This window comes from Sus scrofa, chromosome 8 (genome assembly GCF_054392235.1).
Source record: "Sus scrofa isolate SSC_HxYL_T2T_F1_AM1 chromosome 8, Sscrofa_HxYL_maternal_Yorkshire_Landrace_v2.0, whole genome shotgun sequence".
Lineage (NCBI taxonomy): Eukaryota > Metazoa > Chordata > Mammalia > Artiodactyla > Suidae > Sus > Sus scrofa.
Genome location: NC_139390.1, coordinates 8,621,224 through 8,635,849, shown reverse-complemented (window position 1 = coordinate 8,635,849; position 14,626 = coordinate 8,621,224). Strand labels below are relative to the sequence as shown.

The following is a 14,626-nucleotide window of genomic DNA, read 5'->3' as shown; positions in this document are numbered from 1 at the left end:
TTTAGAGAAATCTGGCCCAACTCCCTTGTTGGACATTTGACCAATATGAGACTGAATGACCACGTGGCTTTCGTAACATCACAACATGAGTGAAAGGGGCAGCTCATCCCAGAGCCATCAGCTCTTGACTTGACACCCCCTGAAGGACAGCTGGATAGTGTAGGTCTTCTGAGGTGCATGTCATATGAATAAGTGAGGACCTGGCGTCCAGCAAGCAGGGCTAATGTCTGCTGACGACTCACAATTCATTTTTGGCCTCAAATGTTCTCATAAACATTGCAGTGCTGGAAAAATGGTTACAGACCCAGGACCTCAATGTTTGTGCTCCTGTTCTGCCTTAGATTAAGTTAAATATTGTTTGTAGATGATACAGATAAATCGGCTCAACCATGAGCCTGTCTGGATGGTTAAAAGGATGCTGTTTATTTCTCTAAGAGGTTGCCCAGCTGGGTAAGAGGGCTGTTGGACTCTTGCCTCATTTCACACACAGCCTTCCTATTTATTTCAGGACTTGATTTTGGAGAATGCACTTAACTGGTTTGCCTGGTTGTCATTTGTCAAGCTTCTATTGGACTCAAGTGCTCCAAAGGCAGTGAACTTGTCATCTCCTGCCTTCCTGACCCTTATCCCCCAATGCCAGGGATGGTGCCAGCATTCTGTGGCTGATGCACCAATGAAAATTGAATTCACTGTAGGAAAGAATGATTGATTAATTAGAAAATTATAAGAGGTTCTCAGGCTTTGAGTGTATGAAAATATAATAGATGAGTGATAGGGAACAGTTGGTCCCGGTGTCCATTCAGGGAAAGAAACCAATGAAAAGAAATTTATGTAAAGCTGTTGGAATGTAGAACAGACTTTAGGAAGGACAAGCTGGCAATGACTGGGAAATTCATTGAAATGCTTTTTGCTGTAGAAAGGGCACTGGACGTTAGAAAGTGCCTTGCCATTTTTTTTCAGCCGTGTGACATTGGAAATAATCATTGATCATCTCACCTTCTTCTCTGTAGAGTAGCCTGACGTGACAGCTGAATTCATGAAGTTGTCGGGAGGATTAAAACTGTAATGTATGAAGATCTTAGCACAAGATTTACATGTAGTAGTTGCTTTATATGCTGGCTCTCAATTTTCTCTTTTCTTTTTTTTAACCTTATTCATCTATTTATTCAAACAAGTAAAATGAGCTTCCAAAATTAGAAAATGAGATGATGAAGACCTGAACTAAGGCACTAGAAATGGAAAAAAGAGGATGAGAAGGGCTTAAAAATATGAAGAAAAGTTGGATTGACAGGATCTGATGTGTGAATGCATGTAGGAGTTAGAGAAGAAAATGCAGTGCTCTTCCCAGAGGTGGGGGCATCGTGAAGGGAGGGGTATGGTATTTCACTATCCAGGCAGATCAGCAGACTAATAGTCATATCGTCAGCGGAAGGATCTGCCTTCCCACGTGTGACCTCAAATCAACTTAGAGTTGATTATTGTTTTGTGTATTGAGAAGCCTACACCAGAAGTGAAAGGTTTTATTCTCATCCCTCACCCTAATCCCATGGCCCTACAACCAAGATTTCTACACCAGGCTTTACTTCAGCATCATCTGAAATGCTTTTCCAATATCATCGTTATCGGCTCAGCCTTCAGAGATTCTGATTCATTGATGTGGGGGTGGGGGCTTGGCATCTGCTTTTATAGACAAGCCCCAGGAGTGATAATGATACACAGATAAGTCTAAAGATGAAAACACATGAAGATCGTGTTCACTGTCCATATTCCATCAGCCAAGACATGTTTTCAAAGACTGTCACCTAAGGAACGCACTGGGCACTCTATTTCCTTTTACTTTGCACCTGTCCATGTTACCTTTTGATAACCTGGTGGCTGGATCAAATCTCTTTCTATTAGTCCCCAGTTTTGAGGTCCAGATTCCCTTGGTTCTTCTGGGTTGGAGCATCCCTGGCTGGGAGAATGGGTGGAGTTTCCTAGCATCAGCTTCTTTGGGGCTGACACAGACCCGGGGTATCTCTTTGGGGTATATCTGAACTTGAGAGAATATGAATACTCATCATTTTACTTCTCAATTATAGCACTTAAAAAAAAACACTTTCTGTTCTTTTAGAAAGTCAATATGATTGTGCCTGTTTCACCGAGGAGGAAACCAAGCTCCAAAATATTTAGTAACTTTCCTAAGGTAATCCAACAAAGAAAAGTTAGAACTTGTTTATAGCTGAGTTCATTTTGTTTTCAATTCCCTTTCTTTCTTTTCTCTTCTCCCATACCATCTGCCTGCTTCTTGCAATATGTTATAATTTTTTTGAGGAAAGGACTAATCTATGTTTTCCTTTTATATCTAGCACAGTACTCTTGCACATAGTAGGTGTTTTATTAATGTTTAATGAATAAACAAATAGTTCATTATTCTTAACAGACTTGTTGGCTATTTTTCAAATTAGCATGAAAATTACGAGAGTGTAATAATGGTCTTGTAGCCTTCTTGGCTTCACCAGTGAAAAACTGTGCAGCTATAGACGTTAGCTCTAGTCTAAAGGTTGCATATTGGCACCACAGTAAAATATTGTTCTGTTCTTAGTCTGCTCTGGCTTCACTAAGCCATGATTTCTTCATCAGTCTCTCAGAGTTTGCTGGGCACCTACCAGGGAACTAATGGACCAGGATAGGGTGCTGCAGCTTTCACTCTGCCCGGGGTGCAGCATGGAGCTAGTAACTTTTATTTCACTAAAGCCTATGCCAGCCTGGATGACATCTTTCTGGGTGCAAACCTTGGGTTCCAACTTTAATAATCATACCAATCCCTTCTCATTGTATAAGAGATGCTTGAGGAAAATATTTTAATATCAAGCACACACAAGTTTACTTGTATAATTTCAGTTCTATCAGTCTCTGCAAAGCACCTCCCTCAATAAAATGTGATCCAACTTTGATTTTCAAAATACTCATTTAAGTATTGATGCCCTATTAGGATGGACTTGACCACAAAGATTCTCTTAGGCTCCAGCACTTGTGGTAGCACATGCAAATGATTTTGCCATATTCACCCAGAATTAGTCAGTCCTATATCTCAGACTCAACAAACTGTCTTTTTTTTTTTTTTTTCTTTTTAGGGCTGCACCTATGGCATATGGAAGTTCCCAGGCTAAGGGTTGAATTGTAGCTATAGCTACTGGCCACAGCCCCAGCGACAGCCACAGCCACAGCAATATGGGATCTGAGCCTATAGCACAGCTCATGGCAACACCAGATCCTTAACCCACAGAGCAAGACCAGGGATCAAACCCACATCCTCATGTATACAAGTCAGGTTCATTACTGTTGAGCTACAAAGGGAGCTCCAACAAACTGTTAAGTGAGCACAAACTTTTGCAAAATGATAGACTATTATTATCAATATTTTGATGAAATATTTAATATTACACATGTATTTTGAGAGCAAATACTGCACGTGCATACTGGAATCACATTCTCTAGATTTGAATCCTCACTGTGTCACTTATTAGTTTTAGGTTTCTCCACCCCCGCATTATTGACATTTTGGCCCAAATAATTATTTGTGTGTGTGTGTGTGTGTGTGTGTGTGTGTGTAAAGAGAGAGGGTCTATCCTGTATACTGTAGAAGTTTAGTGGCACCTCTGGCATTTGCCTACTAGATGTGAAGAACATCTCAGTTTTATGATTAAAAAATGCCTCCAGACATCATCAAATACCTCTTTGCTTCATATGGGCTGGAAAAGGGGGTGATTATACTGGATAGAGAAGCCTTGCAGTAGCTTGTGACCTTGGGAAATGTTTAAACCTCTGTGGGATTCAATTCCTTTTAACTGTAAAAGTGTATATAATAAAAACCAACTTATACTGTTATGAAGAGATATAGCACATAAATTCATCAACAGACACTTGGTACAGAGTAAGAGCACAATAAATCATAGTTACAAATATAAGTTTCTTTATTACTGTTTATCAAAGACATGCAACATTGTTAGGTTATGCAGATAATGCTAAAATTGAGAAAACTGAAATTAAAAGTTTGTTATTTTTTCTAAATTTGCTTAGTTAGAATCACAGTCAGATTTGTAACAATCAGATATAGATATTATGGATATAAAACAACAACATCTGGCATTGCTGTGAGCTGTGGTGTAAGTCACAGATGCAGCTCAGATCTGGCGTTGCTGTGGCTGTGGTGTAGGCCAATGGCTACAACTCCAATGTGACCGCTAGCCTGGGAACCTCCACATGCTGTGGGTGTAGCCCTAAGAAAAAGACCAAAAAAAAAAAAAAAAAAAAAAAAAGAGGAACTCTGCCATTGACCATTAGTGTGATGATCTATCCTTCCTGGACTTCAGCTTTCCCATCTGTAAAATGGGTGTGATTGATCTAACTGAGCTCCAAAGTCCCATTCCATTCTAACCTTTTATAATTAAAAAATATTTAGCATTAAAAATCTTACTCCATTCATAAGACTGTATTACTAACCTTCCCAAAGCACGATCAAACTAAAACATTTGCTTCTCAAAAAATTCACTTTAATGGAGTAAGATTTTACTAATCTTAAAAAAAAATGCTACTTACAGAAATTATACATCCAAGAACCAGGTTTATGAACTATTCTACCAGGTAGATGTTATAAGTGGTAAGAAAGTCAAAATAGCATAAAGAGACCTGTCTGGTTTGGAGCAGAAGACTTATGAACTCTTTGGATCCCAGTTTAATTTTCATCAGGAAAGAAAGCAATGAGATAGATGTGCTTTTCACTGCAAAAAGTTTATTTTATCCCCAAAGAACCTCTCTGAGAGAACACAGTGGAAGCGAAGGGATGACATTGACCATAACCCTGTTGCTTTGATTTGGGGAAAACTCATAAAACATGAATTTCCTGGCTTTGATGGTCCCTTAGTACACGATAATGCAGAAACTGTTTCTATCTATCTATCTATCTATCTATCTATCTATCTATCTATCTATCTATGTGTGCATGTATATGTGTATATATATATGTGTGTGTGTGTGTATATATATATATATATATATATATAGAGAGAGAGAGTATATATATGTGTATATATATATATATATATATATATAGAGAGAGAGAGAGAGAGAGAGAGAGAGAGAAGAAAAGAAAACAAGGAGTTCAAATCTCAGAGACACATTAAGCTTAATGGTGAAAACTTTGAAGAAAATTATTTTTTTTTCTCAAGAGCATGTATTGAGAAAATAAATATCTTCTGTTAAAGATTTATTCATTTATTTATTTATGGCTGCACCTGTGCTGTATGTAAGTTTCCAGGCCAGGAATTGAATCTGAGCTGCAGCTGCCACCTATGCCACAATTGTGGCAATGCTGGATCCTTAACTTAACTGTGCTAGGATTTAACTGCACAGCTGCAGAAACAATGCCAGATCTCTAAACTACTGGGCCACATGGGAACTTTCAAGGATCAATTAGTATTAATTAATAAAATTATAGATTATAATAGAGGTACATTCATTTCCATTGTCAATAATCATATCATAATACTCAGCTTGGGGACCCAGGAAGACAATTTTCAAAGGCTTACACTAGAGACTTGTAGGGAGAATAATTGATTTAGGGAATATGAGTTGCTGTTAGTGTGTCATCAGGCCCTGTCTGTCAAACCCAAAGATTAAAATTTAGACTATGATCTGTGGATCCTGTGGTTTATGCTAAAGCAATGCCGGAAAGTGGTTTTATGTAGCCTTTGGCAACTATAGAAAACCAAAGACTATCCAGCAGTCAGAAAGAAGTGAAACTTGGTTGAATAACAGACCCTGAAGAGAGCAAAGCAAGGGAACCGGGTAGAAGTTATAGGAATGCAGGTTTCATGTCAATTAAAAGAGGGCTTTAACTCCATTGTTCAACAATTGTAGGGTCACTGACCCTTGTGATTTGGTCAGGACAGAGTGGGTTTCAAGTCCTGGGGAATTTCAGTTATAAAATTGAAAAAGCTCTTATGGAAAACCGGAATGAGTTGATTGCCCTACCAACAAACAGATTGAGAACCTTTTGAAGTAGTGAGTGATCCAGCATTAGAGGTGATCAAGTAGAGGCTGACCAACCAATTCTCAGTGATGTGTCAGAGAAGTTTTTGTTTTATGGAAGGAGAATGAGCTCAGTGACCTCCGTGGGGCGGGGGGGTCACTCTAGTCAGAGATGCCGAGAGACTCTACAAAGAAAAATAATCCATGGTAGAGCCAACTTTATGGCTAAATCCTCTGGAATGCTAAAGCTTTCTATATTTAGTTTCCATATTTAGAATTCAAGAGAGTGGAATCTTCTAAAATAATCCCTAATCCCTTGAGAATTATTCTGCAACAAAACTATCCATCAAGAAAAGATTTTAAAGGCAGACATTCAGCATACTTATGAGAATAGCAAAGAATTTGAAATCAAAAGATTTTTGCTTTAGTTCTCAGTCTAATTCTCATTGGATTTAGACAATCTGTCTAATCTCCTTTAAAATTGGTTTCTCTCCTCAAATGAGGATAACAATATCTTCCCTACTTACTTCACGTTGTTCTTGGGAGGACTATACCAACTAAGGTATGTCAAAGCATTGTAAACAGCAAACACATCCATTTTATTTGCAGATTTTTTAAACCATGATTCTCCCTATCATTCAGAGATGTTGATGAGGCTGGTGTTGTGCTCACAACCCAAATAGGCATGGATTGGCTGCATTATTTAAAGTAGGTAAAACTATGGTAACAAAACATGGCAGAATATATGAGGTTAATTTAAGTAGCAGATTATTTTTGGTAGTGTTAATTGTTCATCGGCAACAGTAATTTCTAGACCCAGGCAGCATCTAGCTTGTGGCTCTGGCACTCTCATTACCACCTGATAGGACAGCGAAAGGAGAGTATGGAAACAACATACTTGCTTCTTGAAAGCTGTGCCTAGCAATGGCACCCTCCAATTCCACTCACATTATATTGGCTAGAATTTAGTCATGTGGCCATATCATGCATGAGAGTCTGGAAACTGTGGCCTTGTGTGGGTCCAAGTCTAGGAAAGATCATTGGAGGCAGATCATTGTGAGCCATGATGCTTATAGCCCATAGGTTTTAGACTTATTCGTTGTGATTCTTAGGGCCATCCTGGGAAGCTGAATATGGATTTTTATTTTTTCAATAAATTTTATTGGAATATAGTTGACTTAGAAATTAGTGTTAGTTTCAGGTGTATAGTAAAGTAAATCAGTTATGCATATGAATATATCCATTCTTTTTCAATGCTCTTCCCATATAGGTTACTACACAGTATCAAGTAGATTACTCTGTGCTGTATAGTAGGTCCTTGTTACCTATTTTATGCCCATCAACAGAGGATTGGATAAAGAAGATGTGGTCCCTGTATACAGTGGAATATTACTCAGCCATAAAAAAGAATAAAATAATGCTATTTACAACAATATGGATGGACCTAGAAATTATCATACTAAATGAAGTAAGTCAGACAGAGAAAGACAAATATTGTCTGAGATCTGAGATCACTAATATGTGGAATCTAACAAAAAATTACACAAAAGAACTTACAAAATGGAAACAGACCCAAAGATTTTGAAGCCAAATTCATGGTTACCAAAGGGGAACTGTGGGGCAGAAGGGATAAGTTAGGGATTTGGGACTGACATATACACATTACTGTAATATGAACATGTATTTCAATTTTAATGAATAGTCAATAATCTCTGCCCCAAAATTCTCATGATCATGACACATTAACAGCTAATGCTTAACTAGTTCTAATGTTTGGACTTAGTTCTTGAAACAGGCTTATCTTCTCAAATATGCCATAAGTAACTGGGAAATGAAACTTGGATGAAATTAAGAATAAGTATTAATTTATAGATCCCCAATCTTCTTCTGTTATTTTATTTTCTATTCATAGAGCACCCATCATGTGCCAGACATATTGCTGGGTAATTTATACCTAACAGTAGACATGGTACCTGCCCTCAAGGTGCTCACAGACAGTATTGATTTATTTTATTTAGTTTCTCCCCAAGATTTTTATTTTTCCTACTTGGTCTAGGTCAGTCCAGTATGCATAAATTTTTTTTTACTTGAATTGCATCTTAGAATTTATTTAATTTTTTAAAATTTCCCCAATATGCTATTTATTTATTTTTTCTACTGTACATCATGGTGACCCAGTTACACATGCATGTATACATTCTTTTTTCTCACATTATCATGCTCCATCATAAGTGACTAGACAGAATGCATAAATATTTAAACTATCTCTTAAACTCTGTGATGAAAGTTTCATTTCATCTCGCAAAATCAGCCCATGTTTCTCTTTCATCATTTCTTGGTCCTTTTCTATGGAATGAATATTGCTGCTTTGAGAAAATTTTCAGTTCAGTGATAAATACCAAATAACCCATACAAGAAATGCCTAAGGGGATAATGGTTATGAGTTGGGTTCTAAAGTTGCTTTTTCCACTATCACTGGGATGCTTAGCTTGCCACTCACAGAATCTCTCCTGAATCAACTATCCAAAACAAGGAGAAAAAAAGCTCAGATTTCCTCTAAAGAAAAATCCCAAGTTAGGGCAGTTCCAAGGTTGGATAATTTAGTGATTCAGTCATGACATCAAGGACTCAAGCGGTCTGTGTCAGCATCGTTACTCAGTATGTTCCCTCATGGTCCTAAGATCACTGCTGTAGTTCTAGTTGTTCAGATATCTAGGAAAAGAGGGGCCATCTTTCAGAGGCTTCCTATCAGACCTCCCCTTTGCCCACAATGGCATCATACTCCCTGTCTTAAGTCAGTTATTGGCAAGGGGAATAGAATTACTATGACTGGTCTAGTTAAGCACAAGGCTGGGTGGGTGAAGGTGTATTATCCAACAAGTCATATCTTTGTTAGCAAGCAAGAAGGATGATGTGTGCCTTTCATTTAGGAGAACAATAACATTGGCTCTATCATTAGTACCCAAGTTTCACCCCCCAAAATCCTGTTATTGACTAGTTTCATTTTTTAATTTGTCTATTGTTTTTGAGTTTGGCTATTTTCTCATCTCTTTTCTCAACTCTATGTAGTAGTCTATCTTCTAGCAATATTCCCCACCTTGAGCCAGCTAGGCTGGGCTGGGCTGCTTTGTTGATACCTAAAGGCAAGACACAGACAATATTCATAGGCAACTCATCACATGCCCTTCTGAGACATGTATAATTGTAGGACTTATGAAGTTTACCAGCTACATTTTTTGTGCAAAGAAGTAAGATGTTGACTTAAATAAAATGAGCTCTCAGTTCCATGGACAGAGTTTAAGAACTGTGTCTCCTCCCTTTTGACAAGCCCCACCACAAAATATTCAACATAATTGTTAGTTCTACAGTTGAAAATTGCTATTTTAAATAAATTCCAAGGGTTCCCCAGAAGTAAGGCAAGGTTCTCCATAGAGGTAGGTGGGTTTGGACATGATGGCTCCAGAGTTCCTGACTCATCTAGTTCCATCTCATGCTTTACTCAGAAACCCTAGTGTTTCTAATTATATACGCATCATACATACCATATAACAGTTCTTTGGAACAAAAGTTTTAACTATATAAAAATAATTTTAAAATGACTCAAAGGTAATCGTTTAGGAGCCTCTCATTCCTTTTGACCTCAGACTGTTTATACTAGATCTTATCTCTCTACTTCCAAATTCTTGACTCCATTGGCTCTCTCTCTCTAAATATATATATATAATAATTTATATAATTATAAATATATATTATATATTTATATAATGATTTTTATTTTTTTCCCATTATACCTGGTTCACAGTGTTCTGTCAATTTTCTACTGTACAGCATGGTGACCTAGTTAGGGATCTATGTCTAGTCATTATGATGGAGCATGATAATATGAGAAAAAAAATGTATACATTGGCTATATATTTGATCCTACATTCAGACCCTTGAAAGTTGGACATGTGTTCTGACTCTACACATAGGATTTCTATTAATATGCAGTTGTCTTTATTTCTTCCACCATCTCCCAAAGAAGAGAAAATAGCCTGTCATCTTTTCTCTGATAAGAAAATATAACTCTTAATTTCCAGCTCATCTCTTTTCCCAACACATTGGCTGGTTCCTGATCACAACTGTTCCAGCCCCAAATACCATGGAAGAAGGGTTTGAACATTGACTAGAATTTCCTTGGAATGATTCTATTAAGTTCCCTGACACAGAGGCTCTCTTAAATCTTTGTATGACTGGCAGCAATTCTCATTTCCATCTCACTTGTGATTCTCCAGGCACCAATCTCTTTGTTTTCCACTGAGAGAATTTCTACATAAAAAAAAAAAAGTCAATCCTTTAGGTTTTCAAAGGCTGAATGCAATTATTTTACTGACTGAAATCTCAACCGTGACTACATTTGCCTTTTTAAATATGGTAAATATCTTGCCCACAAAATCTGTGGAATTCTTGTCTCTCGAGACATATGAAATTGAACTGGACCTGGTACTCAAAAAGATGATTGTTGTGTTGGCAAGGGGATGGATGGGATGACCTGGAAGGTCTACTCCAGCTCTAATTTTGATGATGTGATTCTAACCAGATGGGGCCAATGGCGTATTGGACCTCTATTGATGCTACCTCTGTGCTTTTCATCCTGGGTTTATTCTTCTGGTAACTGTATATTTTCTTTGGCCCGGGCTCTCCATTTGTGATGCACAGCATGTGCGTCACAAAAGCCTTTTGTGTCTCGCACTGAGCAGGCTGCAAAGGGTTCTTGAAGGAACGGAGCAAATCAGATGTCTGCATCTACATTTTCATTTTCTTATGGAAACCCTGCAATCTGTCACAGATTATGGCTTTTAGTGTATTTTATTTATTTGAATATGGCCAAAGACATGAGTTCTTAATGTTATGGTGTCATGTCTGTGTCTGAAGAAAAATAATAAACTATGGTACAGTATCACACCATGTACGGTTTTTCCTTAAGAGAGCTGGATAGTTATTCATCAGTCATTTAAAGATAGTTGTAGAGTCATTAGATACTAAAAGCTTGCTTAGAGACCAAGTCTTTTGTGACTTCAGCAATTATATATTTAAGCATTATATTTAATTAGAAATATGCACTATTTATAATTTTGCAGGTTCCTTTTCATCTACTCATGTTACACTGGGAAAAGATGGAGTCTATTAGTAGAAGAGCTGAGAGGTTTTTTGTAACTTATTTGGGGTTCATCAACACATGGCCCCATGTCTCATCATAGACCCCGCAATGAACTCAGAGTGAGGGCTGATAGCAAAGGTAAGAGCATTTGTACTTAGAACTGCACCAGCTGAGCATTACAGATTCTTTACAATAGGAGACATTTGTTCTTTCCTATATCCCCCCTCATGTTGAGCAGTAACCCACTGGTCTGGCCATCTCCTTTGCTGGAACCTAATGACTCTCCATTGTCTATATGATAAAATCCAAATTCCTTTGCCTAACATAAAGCTTTTCTGAATCAAACCTCAAGGTATCTCTTCTAGCTGCATTATGCTTTGCTGTTTCTTCGTGAATGCTAGCCTAAAAAACCTAAAACCATTCGTCATTCCAAAACTAACATTTTCCAGCTCATTTTCAAAGTTTTTGCCTACACTTCCCTTTGCCTAGGGTTCCCACTCAACTCACCTACTCCTGTGGAACTCCTACTCATCCTTCAAAACACAAGTTAAGTGCCATTACCTTTCATTCAAAACATTTGTCATGCATCTCCTAAATGCTTCATACTAAGGTTCTGTCCTCACAGCTAGTTTAATCAAGTAGGAAAGACAAAAAAACTCAAGAAGGAATTATAAGCTTTGTGATAGTCATCCAAGGTGTCTGAGAGGAAGCACTGAAGAGAAGTTTTTAAAAATGCTGTCTTGACCTAATTTGAGATCTGGGCAAGAGACCAGTCAGCTTCTCTCCTGAGCAGTTGATGAAGTCTATACCTCCATTCACCTTCCTTACTGGCCTTTCACATTTTGAGTCATGATAAACCCACCCTAATCTCCCCAGGGGCAAGTACAGACAATCAGGGACAACTCCAATGTCCAGAGCTTGCTGAAGCTGTTCAAACTAGACAGTCCTGAGCCTGCTTACCCCGCCTTACTCATTCCTTCCTATAGATACCATGATAAAGGTATTTGCCCACAGTTCTCCTTTTTCTCTCTGCCTCATGGTTGACCTGTGTGGTTCCCATGTGGCTGTGCATGGTGTGCTGTGTTTTCCCCAGGGAGCTATGAATAACAAACCTGTAAAACTCTTTCTGCTTTCTGTCTCTTGATCTGCATCTGGCTTCACCATGCCTTACCCGAGGTAATATGGTTAAAACAAGCAGGGGAACCTATTGCCAACTGGAAGAGTTCCAGGTTGAGACCTGTTCTGAAACATGAGTAGGAGTTAATCAAGTAAGGGGTGTCAGTGGTACCGGGAAGAGTGATGGGATCAGAGGAACCAAAGAAGACAAGGTATGTTATCACCTGGGAAAAAAGGGTGCATGATATGTTTGGGGACTGAGAAAAATGTCCCTGTGGCTGAGTGGGGAGTTGGTGGGAGAGAGGAGAGTGTGGAGGTGTCCAATTACAGAGGGCATTAGCCATGGCTCCGTGAACGGCCGCATCAAACCCATTTGCACTGTTCTCCATTTCTGCGTTAACATGTTGCTTCAAAGGAGGCAAAGTTAACTTTGTAAAGACTGGAGTTAAACTCCTTGAAGGGAGGAACCAGGATGTGTCATTCATCTTTGTATCTCCAAATTTGATGTACATGTTTTTGGAGTGTGGGTTGGAGACTTTATTGAATTAACCTCAAACGGACAGTATCTGTGTGGATAAAATCAGATAAAGGACCCAGAGAAAGTAGAACTCAGAAAGCAGTTTTCCAGCCCCAGAAAATAGATTGTTCTTAGCCTTACAATGTGATGTTTTGCTAAGAATTTAAAAGGGTCTAATCATTACTCATGTCCTTACTAGTATGTGATTGCAGGCATGTGGTATAATCCACTCAGCTTTAGTTTCCCTAGCCATAAAATTGATATAATACTTAGCTCAGTGGGCTTTTTCTTTTGGTGAAATTAGATATTGAATGTAAAATACCAGTGTAATTATGACTAATAATATTAGGCACTTAAACATATTAGTTTCCTTACCTCTCTCCTTCCCACTCTCACTCACCTCTAGAATGCTTATTAGAGGTGTTTTAAAACTGTTTATGTTGAATTCAAATGAAGACTGGAATAAACCCTCAGACAAATGATGGAGTTGCCTGTAACTATTTTGGAATCATTGACATAAAACCATGAGGAAGTCCAGAGAACTCCTTGCCCAAATCCTGTAATGTGTACAGGAGCAGTGTTATATCAAGAGGGAACAACTTAATTTATTTGTCTTCTCAGCTAGATTGAAAACACCTTTGTTTAGAGAGTAAATTATCATCTTCATTCCCTGGCATGTTGCAGAGCCTAGCACACAGTAGGTGTCCAACAAATAGCAAATAGTAAAAAGGTAATAGGATACGTGATTGCATACCTTGAAAGTATCTTGAAGTTACACAGAATTTTTTTTTCCCTTTGGCTTTTTGATAGTTGCCTCATGTCCAATTTTGTACCATGTTGATTTTCTCAATTACATGAAATTTAATATAATGTAATAAACCTTTTTTTCAAGTTCAAATCATTTCCACATAACCAGCAATTACTTCTTAAGAAAAACGTTCACACAGTATTTCTTTTCCTCTATATTCTGAAAATGAAAATTATCAGTGGGTGAGTTAAGAACTTATTGCATGTTTTTCTTTTAACTGAATGAGATTTCTAGCAGATGTTTGAACTATTAACTGATCTCGCCATGACCAGATCAAGCCTTTACTACAAAAAGTATCTGCGAAGTATGTCGACCGTTTCTTTTCTCTGGCTGAGGACTGTCGTGTGCCGTCACAATTTCCTTCGGTTTGTGTCTACCAACATAATTTTACGTCCAACAATGGAATGAAGTTTCTTGGGAAGTAGTGATCATTACTGGACATTTGAAGAAGCCTGTGGTTCAATTCTATTAGGAAGTCTTTCATTAGGAGGAAGTTTGAAAATAACACTCTTTAATGTTCTTTCTAGATGTAAAGCTTAAGCAATTCTTGACACTTTGAGGATAAATGCTTCTCAAAATTCTATTAGTTAAAAGCTGAATAAACCCTAATATTGGCATTCTGGAAAATATTTAAATGGTTTCCTTCTAGTTACTTTAGCAATAATGGAATTCCGCTCAGGAAGTTTATGTTAAATTCAATCTCACTGGAGTTTCAGTGAGCTTTTCACCTTGACTGATGGGCGATAAAGAGTCAAGGCCTCTTTGAGCTGGATTGTGCCTCTTTTTTATATTCCCATCCATTCTGGCTAAAAAGCACATTTCATGAAAATGGAGCGTTTCTCTTAACACAGATATCAATCCAATTTGGTTTCCTAGTTATCAGATTGGACTACTTAAAAGAAAAAATATGGTAGTTAATATTTACAAATATTGACTTCAGTCTAGCCCTTGGGAACTTAAAAATATGGTCTTTTGATTTTTCAGTGATAACTCTGGAGGAGCTGTTTCAGTTGGACAGTGCCCTGTTCCATAT

General features: G+C 37.9%; 1 protein-coding gene across 18 annotated transcripts in view; it reads left to right on the top strand.

The window, feature by feature from the left end:
- The window catches only part of RAB28 (RAB28, member RAS oncogene family), a 561,352-nt gene that overhangs the window by 413,723 nt on the left and 133,003 nt on the right, over window positions 1-14,626 (top strand). For 3 of the 18 annotated variants that reach the window (XR_014811789.1, XR_014811778.1, XR_014811777.1), the window contains one exon: window positions 11,133-14,220. The exons of 10 other annotated variants lie outside the window; for them this stretch is intronic. The gene's annotated coding sequence lies outside the window, so the exon portion shown is untranslated. Of the gene's footprint in view, window positions 1-2,113; window positions 2,186-7,282; window positions 7,481-11,132; window positions 14,221-14,626 lie in introns of those variants that run through there. 5 more of the 18 variants (XR_014811791.1, XR_014811796.1, XR_014811776.1 and 2 more) reach the window with 5 other exon arrangements.